The 14458-nt window shown below is 41.2% G+C and overlaps 1 protein-coding gene across 1 annotated transcript in view; it reads right to left on the minus strand.

Annotated features, from left to right (window-relative positions):
- fbxw7 (F-box and WD repeat domain containing 7) overlaps nucleotides 1–14458 on the minus strand; it is a 141145-nt gene extending 126687 nt beyond the window's left edge. Inside the window, exon 1 of the mRNA XM_071519708.1 lies at nucleotides 13963–14458. The gene's annotated coding sequence lies outside the window, so the exon portion shown is untranslated. The remainder of the gene's footprint in view (nucleotides 1–13962) is intronic.

Here is a 14458-nt window from a genome sequence, read left to right on the forward strand (position 1 = left end):
TTTTTTTATTTTCAAATCAGAAGAGAACATGAAAATGAGATCTACTATGTGCCTGCCAAAAAACAAATGCAAGGCAGTCAATTCATATATCCTTTGTGCAAAATACAGCATTTACATAATCATTATATTGAATGCCTGAAATCTAAAATCTGCCATTCCTTCTGAGCAGACGCTCGAACGGTAAAGTTTAAACTCATTTCTTTCTTTGCCTTCCTTCCACCACTCTTCTCAACTTCAGCGACAAAAACAGAAAGCACCTGTAGGATTTGTACAGCAACAGGCTGCGTTCACATCGCGGAGCGGTTTCCGCTCAAAGCTGCATTATTTCCTATGGATGGTCGGTCCACCGCAATGCGAGGCAGGACTGCACTTAAAGCGCAGGTGCTGAGCGCTTTGGCAGCGCCAGGTGAGCGCTAGAGCAGGGAGCTGAGAAGACGTCTCCGGGTGTTGTTGCTGTGATAAAGTTAGCCTAGCTAACGTCAGCTACAAAGCGGCAGGATGCCGGCTCTTGGTCCCACCCCTGCTTCATCCTCATTGGTTGGTAGAACTCTGAAGTGACATTGATGAGCGGTCACTTCAGACAAAGTTGAGAGAACAGGTCCAGCACTCACGGTGCTAAAATGAGGTCAGGTACCCGTTTTGGGTCAGAAGTGCTGAAAGTGCAACTTTTCCATAGGAAATAATGAAGAAACCTCGCCAGCGCTTCTTTCACAGGTCTTTGGTGTAACCTAAATTTGTTCCAAGGCGTTCTCTCGCTGTGTTCTATCGAGCATATGTTATGTTTATATTGTAGGGATGCCGCGATCGATTGGCCAGCAATCGGAATCAGCCGATATTCAAAATATGAGATCGGAGAATTACGACAATGCTTTAATAGTCGCCAATTGCAAAAACCGATCGATGACGCAAAACACGTGAGCCATTTCTCAGCGGAGTTGGCGTCATTGTCACATGCCAACTCACCTCAAAACATGTCGGCAGTGTGGATGTTAATTAAAAATACAAATCTTCATGGACAACCAGTAACGTCGCAGTCCCATCACACCCGCTACTTCCCCTCATTTAATTCTCTGCTTATTTAATGGATCAATTCATCGCATACCATGTGCGTTTGTTTACATAATGGTCTGCACTCTGCACCGCTGTCCGCGGTTCTGAACTGGACGACGTTTGAGACCCTAACAGCGGAGAGGCAACTGAAAAGTCTAATTTCTCTCCGTCTTAAGAATATTCATTTATACAAAAACAAAGACTGAAACGGATATATATCTTCGGAGGTCTCCATTTATTTAACTCAACAACACAGGCAAGTGGCAACAGTCTTGTGCTTCAGTTATCTCACTAAATCATGTTGCGCTACCTAGAACGCACATAGTTTTGTTTACATAATGATCAAGTAAATTGAGGTAGAAAAAAAGAAAATGTGGATACTTTTTAACCAGGACTCAATTTGATGGATGAAATGTATGTAAAATGGAAACTGTTAGACCTATAATACTGCTATACCAGCTGCTATAACAAAACAAATAAACTATCGGTATGGCCGATCGGTATGGGAGATATGGCTCATAGACAATCGGCGATTGGCGGCAAAAAACGTTATCGGGGCATCCCTATTATTATTATTGAGTATAAGTTCTATCGCAACATATATCGTTATCGTTTTATCGCCCAGCCCTACCTGTAGCACAAAAATATAAAAAGGTAAAACAATGATTTAAAAAAAAAATCACAAATAAATCACTACTTGCCTTGACTAAGGCTACCTTCACATTAAAAAGGTCTTAATGCTCAATTCAGATTTTTTGCTCAGATTGGATTTTTTTGTCTCAACTGTTCTCATTCATTCAAAAGTGACCCCTTGTCCGACATCAGTACAAACAGACCTCTACCATGAACGGACTTGCATGCTCAAATGAACAAAAACAACAAATGACGTTATATTTGCGAGTCAGTAGGCTCCATCATGGTAGCTGGTGAAATTGCAGTCCAGGCAATAATTTTAAGAAGATGACTTCCATCGTTGTTGTTGTCTTGATCTTTTTCTGAAGTATGCCAACGCAGAGTGACAACAACATTGATCTGCGACGTAGAGTGTAAGGTAAACAAGTACAGATCCTGTACAGGCCTACAGTGTGTGTGTTGAATTCCACTAGCTGCGGCCAAACTGATCCATCGGAAAGCGGACAGAATTATTGACGGATAGATTTCTGCCCATTGGGCTGTTTTGGAGTGTCAACATGGTAGGAGAGGCAGAAATACAGTAGCCTAGCTTCGCTCATAATGGTGCTACTTCATAGAAACATGTTAAATTCACTTGAACACATTGTTTTATCTCTCACATTGGGTTGAAAATAGGGAAGAATGTCTAATTTCTTCTTTCTCGACATCCTCACAACACAACCTGTCAGCTCTGCAGCTCTGATTAAACTGTCTGTGCTTGTCATTTGATTGTGTGTTGGTTTAATGTCGCCTGGCATCCCGGTTGAGTGGAGTTTTCCGTTTTTAAGCACTGTGGTTGGCCCAAAGGTCCAAACACCGCCCAGCCGGAAAACTTTGGTCACAAAATGAACCGAGCCAGTAGTTTAAGCTAAAACAGGTACAACCACCGCTACTGCTCTTTTTTAAGAACCCAAACACGCATTACATCGTCAAATTCACTCCCGGAACGGCGTACTGCTGCGTTCCAGCCCAGTGACCCCCTTGATATAGCCTAGATTTGTTTCTTCTGTCAAGAGGCCATCTCACAAACGTTACCTGACTGACTGACTAACCTGAAAGGGAAAAACACATGATTTCCAAACTGACTGGCCAGACGGTCGGAATTAACAAAACCAAATTACAAGTGGTTTTTTGGTGTTCACACTGCTCTGAAAAAATCTGTCTGTCACATGTAGACAAAAATCAGATTTGGGCCACTTCTACCTGTAGTGTGAACACAGCCTAAAGGTAATGGAGTTGCCCTTCTTGAGCATGTGGCTCTGTCATCGACTGCAAGCCTGCTGCTATGCCTCACTCAAAGGATTACCATCAGGCAGATCTGACACCCTCTCTACTTGAATTTTGATAAACAGTAAATAATTTAGTGCCCGGGGGGAGGAAAATGTGGGCCAATGCACTGTGATTTAAACAACTTTAAAAAGAGTGATTTTTTTAACAGACATCTATGGTGTCATATCTTGAAAATGTTGCCTCAAAGTGTTACATTTCATGAAATGTACTGAATCCTCACACTGAAACTGACTAATTATGATGTTTAAGACTTAACTACCACAAACTGTTAGGTTGGTACTGGCTGTGTGGAAACTGGGTATTATCAGGACAAGTTTAATAAGATTAGAGCTACACAAAGCCCCTAACCCTCATCTTGATTATTTTGCCCAACAGTGTGATCACAATTATTAATCCCAATTAAATGGTCTCAAATAATTTGGAAACCGTATTAAGGACACTTTCTCTACAGTGCACCCTTTATAGACATTTGTGTAACGGGGACAGGATGAGGACATGTTACTGCAGCAACCTTAGCTTTCTTGTATTAATTGCACTGGATTTTGTAATGATTCTTTAGGTCAGTGGTTCTCAATGCTGGTCCTTGGGACCTAGAGCCCTGCTGGTTTTCCATCTAACCCGCTAAACAGGGACTGATTTAGACCTGGGATGCAAGGTAAATGTAATTCATTATCTGGTAGAATAGAAAACCAACAGTACTCTCGCTCCAGAGGACTCAGGATTGAGAACTACTACTTTAGGAGATTGAATTGATTGGTTGTATTACTTTGAGGTGCAGCGACAGCTCTAAAGCAGTGTGCAATGTATGCACTTGTTTGGTTATCTGGTTTGTAACAGCAATATTTCTAAATTAAAGGCAATGAACCGTTTCTAAGAAGATTTTGTGTTCGCACTCAGAGGACAGATTTACCTCTATCATCAGTGGGTTTATCCATTCTGACCAGACATTTGGGCTCATTTTTGGCTATTCACTACATGCGCAACCAGTATTTTCTGGTATTCCCATACATACTTGAATAAGGCGGAATGGCAGATGTAAACAGAGATGAATACACAATGCTGTACACTTGACGGATGTAGTTAGTCATTGAAATTAAGTGTCTGCATATTGTTGAATTACCATAGTATCAGACATGGAAACTAAAATCAAGACATCCAGTTATACATGATGAACTGCATAATCTTGTGACAACAGTCTACAGCCAAGGGCTTGTAGAAAACGCAGCATCAACAAAAAGTACCATAAACCCAAAGTATCCAAGTTTAGTGAATTTATCTAAAACAGGTTTGCTTGTGAGCGGTACGGCGGGGTCTTCTTAGACTAAGAGACAGTGGGAGGCCACTGACCAGGCCTGTAAGAGAAGCCTCCATTCACAAAGACAGGCGTTTCCATGTCAACAGGACCTCTGCTGGGGGAGGCCTCCTTTCAAATGTGTTTCATCCTGCACCACTGCTGCAATCTCAGAAAAGGAGTGGTGGGCTTTTTAGAGGGAATGCGTTGGGGGAGGGGGGGTGGGGGGTGAGATGCAATTGTATTTGGGCAAGACGGAAAAGGTCTGAGCTGAAAGCACCAACGCCAATGTAGACACTGATAGCAAATCACACCATGGGTGGCTAGATCTGGGTGGTAGAGACTCAGACAATCAGAGGTACTTGTAGCTCAAGAGTGCTGGGAAGTATCCAGAGCACAGATGACATCCCAAATATCCAGAGAGGAGAAGGAAACTGAGAGGGGAAAATAAGTCTGGCTGACTGAGAAAGGTCTGCTCTTGGTGAGAACAGTGTCCCACTACAAGTAGACATACTGAATGAGAGGATAGTGGAGCTGCTGAAATGTTGTGTGAAAAACATTCAACACCAGAGCACAGAAAAACAAAGAAAACATCATTCCCGTGACATGACCATGGTAGGATTCCCGTCTCTGTCAAAGCCTAAAAGATGGTATCCTACAGCTGTCTTTTGGGAGCATTCTAATATTTCCTGTCTTGGTTTGGTTTCTCCGAATTGCCCCTTCCTCCACTACCAGCACTATGTTACACAGCCTTCACACCATAGCCCACATCAGGGAGATTCCTCCCTGTGTTCATTACCCAACCCAGAGCTACATGGCATAGCACTGAATTATTAACGCACTCCTCACAGATACAGAGCCTATATGAGGCCATTCACAATGGGAGAGGAACATGGCTGAGCTCTGCTATAGCTGCTCCTAGACTTCCAGCAAACCCTTCAAGTGAAATCAAATCTATTTATAAAGCATTTTACAAAAACAGGTTTGTCACAGAGTACTTTAAAAAGGACACGATCACATAATAGATGATAATACAAGGAAACAAGGGATAATAAAAGTAAGAGATAGAACAAGCAGAATAAAAATTAAAACATAAGAGGCCAAAGCTTTTATCGTGTGTGTGAGAGAGAGAGAGAAAGAAAAAGAGAAACAGATTGTGATATAAAAGCACTGGGCAATACCAGGGCATTCCAAAGGAGAAATAAGTAAAAGACAAGCTGCAGGTAAGTTATCAAAGGGATATGAATGTCTGGTAAGGTGTGAGTTCAGATAGACTGTAAGCTACACTAAAAAAATAGGTCTTGAGTTGAGATTTATATACACACCTCCGCCAACGCTGAACAATTCTCTAACTTGGTGTTACACCCAAAGACAGCATTCCTATCCTATTCCTTAAATTCAAAGTTTTTGTAATATCCTGCTGACAGACAGACAAAACATAGCCTCCTTGCCAGAGGTAAAAATTGGGTTAAAAGTGAGAAATCGTTTTTTTAAAATCTTCATCATACTCGTGTGCCTGGTCTGAAACGATATTGTGAAAAGCAGGTCCTTTCAACAGAACACTTAAAGTTTGTTACATGCTGCTGTTTTTTAAGGAATAAGACGGTGAGATTGTGTGTTTCTTTTCCTTAACTGTTACTAAAAACGTAGTTTTCCTGCTTAGGTAGCTGCAAGGTTGACTACAGTAGGAGGCTTGTATGTAGATATGATTGCAACATCTTTGTTTGGCTGCTTAACACCAAACTTCTCACTGGGGCTGAAACTAATACTTAATAAAAATTGAAAAACTCAGATAACTTTTTAACGCCATTCCGAATTTGCCTAGGGTACGGTTACCTCTAGGGATGCAGTGATAAACCAATGTCACTAATAATGTGTTTATGTGGGAGCTCCATTGGCTGAGAGAGAGGAGACAACATCCCAGCCTGAGCAGCGTCAATTACTTGGCATTTTAAGGAGCTCACCAAAATGGCATTTAATCTAGCCAAAACAAAGTTAAAATATTCCAGCATTTCTGCTCATCAAGGCGTCTTCCAATTGTTGCAGGGCTGACCGAGTCATGAGAAGTTGTTTAGCATGATCATTTACTTCCCGTTTGCTCATTCCAATCTGCATAGATTAAACTGTGTCCAAGTATGGGCTAAGTGTAAAAAGACTAACCTGTTTTAGTCCAGTCAATTTTTTTTTTATCAATCGTATTTAAATGTGTTTTCCATACAGAGTATATATTTTCTTTGCAGGACCAAAATAAATATTGCAGAAACATTTAATTATGTTATATTTTACATTTCTTATTCTCTACCAAGATCTATAATCTCCTCCCCTCAGCATTCCTGTGGCTATCAACCTCATCATCACACCGTATCTAACCTTATCTACCCCAAGGTCTCGCTCCACTCAAGACCATTGTTGAGCGAAGGCTATGGAACTGTCAGTCAGCAGTCCAGAAAACTGAGTTAATCTCAACCTACGCCTCCCTCCTCCTCCTGTCTCTGCACTTGCTTGCTCCAACAGAAATGGATCACCCCAGAGGACACAGCAACACCCATTGCCCTCTACTGCATACAACTTCAACAACTACTTCGGGTCATGTATTTCGCACAGGTTTGAGCATCACATTTAACATGTTTTTTCCTGTATTGTAAAATCCAAAGGGCTGCCGAAATGGTTTTTCGAGCCACCCAAAAAAAATCCATAAAATTCCATTTAAATCAGCTGAATGCCACCTAATTTAGATGAGCTAAATGAGAATTGCTTTCTGGTGCAATGTGGTCCTCGCTCCACTCAGCAGCAGTGGGAGTTAAGAGAAACTAATGGAGCGTAGATATCTAGGAACAAAGAGAGTGGACAAAGCCGGTAAATTAACCCAGTTCTTCAGACCTCTTAGGCAAGCAAGAGATGATAGCAGGTCCGCTTGATGCCTTCCTCAAAGAACTCAACACCCTTCAGGACATTTCTAGAACATTGGAGACCCGTGATTCTCCTAGGTGACTTCAACCTCTCCATGAAAAGGTTCTCTTTCCTTTTGATCTCTCTCTCTCCTCACAAAGCTGCCAATACGCTGAACTTATCTAGCTCGGTCTTTTCTAGAGCCTGCTCCACTAACCTCTGTGCTTCCCTTCTTCATGCTTCTCAGCACCGTTTACTTCCCCATTTCCCTTCCTACTACCTCATCTAAACTACACACAATCACCTGCAGACTGTCCTTCCTCTACTCCCTCACTCCGTCCTGCTGTCTCTTTCTGGTTTCTCTCCACTGATGCCACATCCGAACTTCTATCTCCCTTGGTCGTTTGATGCCTTGCAAATTGAATGTCAGGCAGCTGAGAGAAAGTGGCACAAGACTGACTTGACAGATGACCTCTCTCACTTTCAATATCTCCTGTCCTCCTCTGCTTCCAACTCTGCAGCTAAATCAATCTTCTAACCCCAAGAAAGCTTTCTCCATATTCTGCTCTCTTCAACCACCTTCACCTATTCCTCCCTCATCTCTTTCAGCAGAAGACTGTGAGAAGAAGATTGATGACTGTCAGACTGCACTCATCAGGCATCATGGCGAGGAACTGTCTTCACAACACTGGGGTCCCTTGGTTCAGTCTTAGGCCCTCTCCTCTTCTCTCTATGCTAGACTGTTTAGCCGTCATCACATCCCCCAACTTGTACCACTGCTATGCTGACAACACTCAACTCTATTTTTCTTTCCCATCCTCAAACATTCAGATTGAAGCACACATCTCAGCTTGCTTCACTGACAACTCCAGTTGGAAATTCAACCAGATTGCGCTGCTGTGTTTTCACTGCAAAATCACATCCTCTACAAAGCCACTCCATTCATTCATTCATTCATTCAACCTTTATTTATACTCGAGAGAATCATTGAGGGAGACCCTCATTTACAATGATTTCGAGTCAAATTACATAAAGAAAGAAAAAGAAAACAGGAAGGAGATAAACCAACAGAGAAAAGGCAATACCACAATAAAACACAATAATAAAAAGCCATTAAAACGTACCAATTAGGGAAGATAGATAGAGTAAGATAATTAAAATAAAATAATTGTTAGGGGCTGAACCTGTGACCTTTAGGTTACATGATGCCCAAATTGACTAAAATAATTTAAAATGTAAAATAAAATACAGTTATGTAAAACAATTGCAAGTAGAGGTTGGGAGGTTTAAGATCAAGTTTCCAAAATGTCCAAAAGGTATGAGTGTATTGATTTTGAGGAGGTGCTGTAATTTGTTCCAGGAATCAGGTGCACTAAAATTAAAAGCAGTCTTTCCAAGTTCAGACTTGGCTCGTTGAACATGAAGCAAGAGTGGGTCTGATAGAGCCCATCTGAGTAACAAAGTAATTCTGAAAGGTAATATGGTAGTTTTCCAATAAGGGCTTTATAGATAAAAAGATACCAGTGAGTAGGGTTGGGTGATATGTTAAAATTTTCAAACTTGTGAAAGACTCGTCGGAAACCAGTGCAACAAGAACGTGTATAATATGGCCCAACTCCAATTGCCAGTTCCTATTCGCTTTGAATTGCGCTTTACAGGTTAATTATTTACTATTAAATTAGACCGTTAAATAAGCAAAATAAAATGACAAAAATCGCCCAAAAAAAATCAGCCAGCGATGGACTCAGCCAATCGCAGATAGCCGATATATTCGTCCTATCGCCCAACCCTACCAGTGAGTATCACGTCTCTCTTGAAGTGAAGACCACCTAACCCTATCATATAAAATACAATAATGTGTACCATAAGCATCACCAGTAATAAATCTCAAGGCAGAGTGATAGACAGAGTCCAAAGGTTTAAGAGTGGAAGAGGATGCGTGTCTGTAAATCACATCACCGTCGTCCAAGACAGACATGAAAACTGCCTCAACAACTCTTTTTCTACAGAATGTGGGAAAAATTGTTTTATTTCTGTAGAAATAGCCAACCTTTTGCCAGAGTCGGCACACAAGATTATTTATGTGAAATTTGAAAGTGAGTTTTCCATCACTACCACTCCATCACTATCGACAGCACCACAGTGACTTGTGCCCAAACTGCCACAAATCTCAGTGTGACAATGGACAACAGACTGTCATGCGAGGCCCACATTGGAGCCACAATCTGAATTTGCACATTTCTACACTACATCAGTCAAATAAGACCTCTGGAACCCACCTTGTTCAAGTTCATCTCCCATCTGCTTGTACCAGCCACCTAGCTCTCTCTTCTCTGCGCTGGCCTGGTCATTGCCCCACCTGGACTTGACTATTCTCCATTCTGGGTCCACATTGATTATCATTTTTGGTAATCAAGGATTTGATGCTTATTCTACTGATGCACTCACTGCAAGTTGCTGATCATAAGACCAACAGCTAAATACTAAAAGATCATGTAAAATGTGCAATGTCTCCATCAGACATAAACCTAGAGTAACACTCAATCGCTTTCAACTCCCTCGTGCTTTGGCAATATCAGCTTCAAAGACAGGAAATCTCACTGTCCATATGAGAATGCTTTTAGCAGGGCCCTGGGGTCAATAACACACCAACAACCAGGAGTGTGGGAATGCGAAGCTTTCTGCAAACAGTCTAGGACACCCTTCATGTCTCAATCTCCAAGGCCTTGATATTATAGCAACTATCACAAAATTTTCATGTGCCGATCACAAAGACCTTTTTAAATGGTATTCAATCACACTGTGTGTCATTTGAAAATGTGTGAGACATTTTCACCCTAGTATGCCATTCCTGTCTTAATATTGTCTCAATTTATTTTTTGTTCCTATTCTTATTTTTTCACCTCACCTCTTTTCATTGCTAAAGCCATGCAGATTCAGGACCAAATAAGTGCCAAACAAGGCTGTACATGAAATAGCTAGTAAATAAGGCATCAGCTAATTACTCAAAATGCAGGTATAGAGGCTGTGCAAACAAGAATGCAGTCAGCATTTCAATGGTACTTTTATCCTCCAGGAGCCAATTCAACAAATGAGGGGAAAACAAAAACCTGTAGCTCCATGGGTTATGGATAACACATTACCTTCTGATTTTCAAATCTGGCCCTTGAGCATTGTTACAATATGTAGCCTACTACTTCTAGCAAAGAAAAGTCACATGGCTAATTTAGAAGCGTCTTGTTAAATAAAACTAATGTCTTGGGGAAATGTTTTCTTTAATTGCTGTAGTCATCAGGTTATCATTTTTCTGACCAGATTTCCAAGTGCTGTGAGTAAATCCCTTGGCGTCAAGAGGACTAACACTGAAAAAAATGTGTTTTAGTTCATAACGGAATATAGCTGGAATACAGGCTAGGCGTTGAAGCTATGCTACCAAATGATACAACTATTGCCAAAGCCAGCAATGTTTTTCAACACATGGTCAGCGTAGCTCTTTGCTGTAAGCATACCAGTGTTTCAAGGATGCTTTGAGCTGGGTTATAAACTGCCTTTAGACCTACACATTCACTTTGCAATTTCCACTCTTCAGAATACAACTTCATCGATCCAAAACCAAAAGCTCAATTTAATGCAGCCTCATCCACACCAAATATTTAGTTGCAAATTGTCTTTGATAACAAGAATGAAATGTAGGCTTATGGATAGCATTTGAACAGCTCTGCAATTTCCTGCAGTTCATTTTTAATCACTTATGATTTCCTGTAATTATCCTTAAAACTGATTGCATTACACTGCATATTAATCAATTATGCTTTATCTGCTGTAGACGTATGTTCTGTGATACCTTATGTATCATCTTCAGCTAGATCTTTAAACCAATCCACCCTCAGATACTCTTACATTGTTAGATGTTATCAATCTGTGATGCTCAATGCATTCCAGGAGCTAATATGAAGTGTTGGAACTTATTGTTTTGGTGCTCCCAGTTTCTGTCAACCTGCCTTCTCTACATCTACTTCAGTAAGTGATTTCCTACATATCCCAAAATTACTTTCAACAGCCCCCGAGAACATACCTGAACTTGTTGCATTCAGCCATGGGTTTTACAGCTAGTGTGGAGACAGCAATAGCAATAGCATAGTAAGAGCAAGAGTCACGCCCCTTACTCAAAAGGGTCTTGTGAAGTCTTGTGGCTGCATTGCATTGTGGTCTATTGAGGCTACCGACAGTGTTGAAATTGGTATCTTTGCCGCTTCTACACTGGATTTCTCCCTGTATGTCTGTTGAACATCTGTGAAAAATGGCGAGTCCAGAAACAAGCCCTTGCTCTTTGATACTAAGGGGCTGACACCAAAACCTGATCTAAGATGCTTAAATAGTTCTGCTATCAAACTCAAATTGTAGCTGCACAGGAAATATTTTCAATTTCAATTAATTCCAGAAAACAAACTGGTTTGTTTCTGTTGGCTTTAAATCATACACACAAAATAATGTCCAATAACTGTGACTAACCTAACAGGTCATCCTAAATGGATCTCTTCTATAATTCCATAATCTATTCTAAGCAGATACATATGGCACATTATGCAAGAAAAGAGGATACACTCACGTATCCTTCTCATAACATGCCCAGCAAAATTGTTCATCTTTACAAACAATGCTGATGCATTTACACTTAACCTCAAATGTGTTACAAAATGCCCAAAAAAATGCCAACAACACTACAGACACACTACCCCACATCACCATGTGTATATTCAATTGAGAGAATACCATCAGAGTACACTTTGATCAGATTGTTTGTTTATGGGTCCGCCATCTGTGCAACAACGCCTGGAGCGCACCTGCAAATTATGCCTTCATTTTCTGTGGTTACATGACCTTGTCTACAATGGATAAGGGAGATTTCCCATTACACCTCATTCACCATCATCAATACCCGATGGCATCATCCAAGTAGGCGGCCCATTTGAAAGAGACAAAAAAAAATGGGATTCAACTCAAAGATATCCCTTTTATACTCACAGACCTAATCTGCCAAGTAAATGTAAAGCGTCTGTCTATTGACAGTGTGTAAACAGTTGGATACTCTGGATAGGCACTGTGCATTACATGAGACAGAAAGCATCTTAACAGCAGCTGCACTTCTATAACCCATGTGATATAATATTTTTTCATCTAATTGGGCACAATAGTTTAACTTTGCTCTCAGTTTTTGCTCTCTGTGTTTTTTTTTATCTTTGTTCTTTTTCCAACATACTTGTGACAGTTACATCACCATCACTGGTAGAGCTGCATCATCTCAATTAGTGCTGAACCACACACAGAGGAGCCAACAATGATCCAGGCCAACAATGTGGAGACACTGGGTAACACAGAGAACCAGGACCCCAAAGTATCCAATTTAGATTCTGGGCAATTGAAAATTACACTCAATTAAGTCATTAGAATGTTAAATCATTAACATTTTTATTCTCATGTTATCCTTAACCAAGACAATTGCGTTCTCAACTTGTTGGCACTGAAGGTAAACACGCTGTATATTAGCTTGTAGCATACAGATCTAAGCCTAGCCTGCGTCCAACCTCATCACTCATTTTCACTCTTCCACTTCTTGTTAACCATAAGAGTCATTTGTGGGACTACTGATTCATGGGCTTGGGATAGGCTAGCTGACCTAGGGGCTGCTTGCCTTAATTCATTGTTGCCTGACCAGTGACATTTCAGTCTTCAGTCTAGATCGGCGGTTCTCAATCCAGAACCACAGGTCTAGGTCATTCCTGATCAGGTATAGTTGCAAAGAGTTGTTTTACCTAAAATGGGCAAATGTACACACAGGCTAACTGTATCCAGTCCACAAACTGCCAAGTCCAATTCTGAAGCTTGTAGACAACAACTACCTTCTCTGAGTGAACAACTGCTAGTCACATCGTCCAGCGTTTGCAAACATGCAGCCAAAATTAATTGCAAATCACTCTCATCAACAACCTACAAAGAGTAATGGTTGTCAGTGTCCCATGAAATCCTGCCCCTCATGGGAATATGCCTCCCTGCCACATCTGCACTTAACGTTACATAAAGACAATATCAACAACCACGTCTGTGAAATAATATAAATTGACATCAAGCTCTAAAATTAAAGCACAACGACTTGTAAATGTGTCGAAAGGTGAGAGGTTTACGCCACATTCTTTTTACTAGAGGGGAGGCATATGGGACACCAGAGCTGCCCATCAAACGGAATATCAAATGAGTCAATTGGTAAATTGCACTTAAATGTGCTTTCAGTGCAATCTGACGAATAGCAACAAAAATCCCAACATAATCGGAATTTATGTGCTGCCCGCATATATAACGTGTTGCACGCGGATTCAACTCCTCGCACTCATAACATCCTTTAGCTCAGTTTGTGCAGCATTAGTTTCAAGACTCAGTCAGCAAACGAGCGAGACGAGCTATGGAAACTTAACAGCCCCTTCAGATGGTGTTGATTGTATGCTCCTAACATTACCGTGCATTGCGAACAACTACACTGAGTTGAAATTTCCACCTTAAACTTATCTTAGATCGCTAACATTAGCCAACAAGCTAGCCACCAAAAGTAGTACGTTAAGTTGGCTAACGTTAGCTATGCTAACTTTAGCTAGCTAGCGAGCTGTAGCAAACGTTAGCTAGCCAATGCTAGCTATTACCGGCCCTCTTCCATCCGTCCAATATTGCAACATTTCAGAGTGGTGATCCAACGTTGTATAATCGTACACTTTCCTTACCTTAGAAATGTGGAGATGAAAAGGCGATGAGCTTCGCCGGCGATTCCTTTTTCGCCGTGTCCAAAAGGAGATCTCCTTCGGAGCTTGATGAAGCTAACGCTAGCGGCTCTGACGAGGTCCCAGCTTCTTCGTTTAGATTTCCCACCAATAGTAGTATTAACAGCTACCTAACAGAAGCTAGCACGTTAGCAAGACTAGCTAACTAGCAGCCCCTCCAAGGCAATCAACTAGCTAGCCAAGTTGCTCTTTCGCGTAATGTTAGCTACAAATATGTGGCGTTAGCTAGCTAGTGAAACAACGCTAACGTTAGTTGCTCTATCAAGTTGACGACTGTGTTAGTCGGCCATTTAACACAATTCCTTCACTGGGCAACATATGTTGGCCTCCGACTATTACAATAGGGAAAATACATCAATTAAGACCGAATAGCGTATCTGTTATGAGTGATTTGCCTTTCATAGCCACCTCAACAACCGCCAGGTTTGTTCGTCTCCTG

The sequence above is a fragment of the Centroberyx affinis genome, unplaced genomic scaffold (genome assembly GCF_046629955.1).
Source record: "Centroberyx affinis isolate AG114_WGS23_722 - 3 ecotype Tasmania unplaced genomic scaffold, CSIRO-AGI_Caff_v1 ptg000723l_1, whole genome shotgun sequence".
In the NCBI taxonomy this organism is placed as follows: Eukaryota; Metazoa; Chordata; class Actinopteri; order Beryciformes; family Berycidae; genus Centroberyx; species Centroberyx affinis.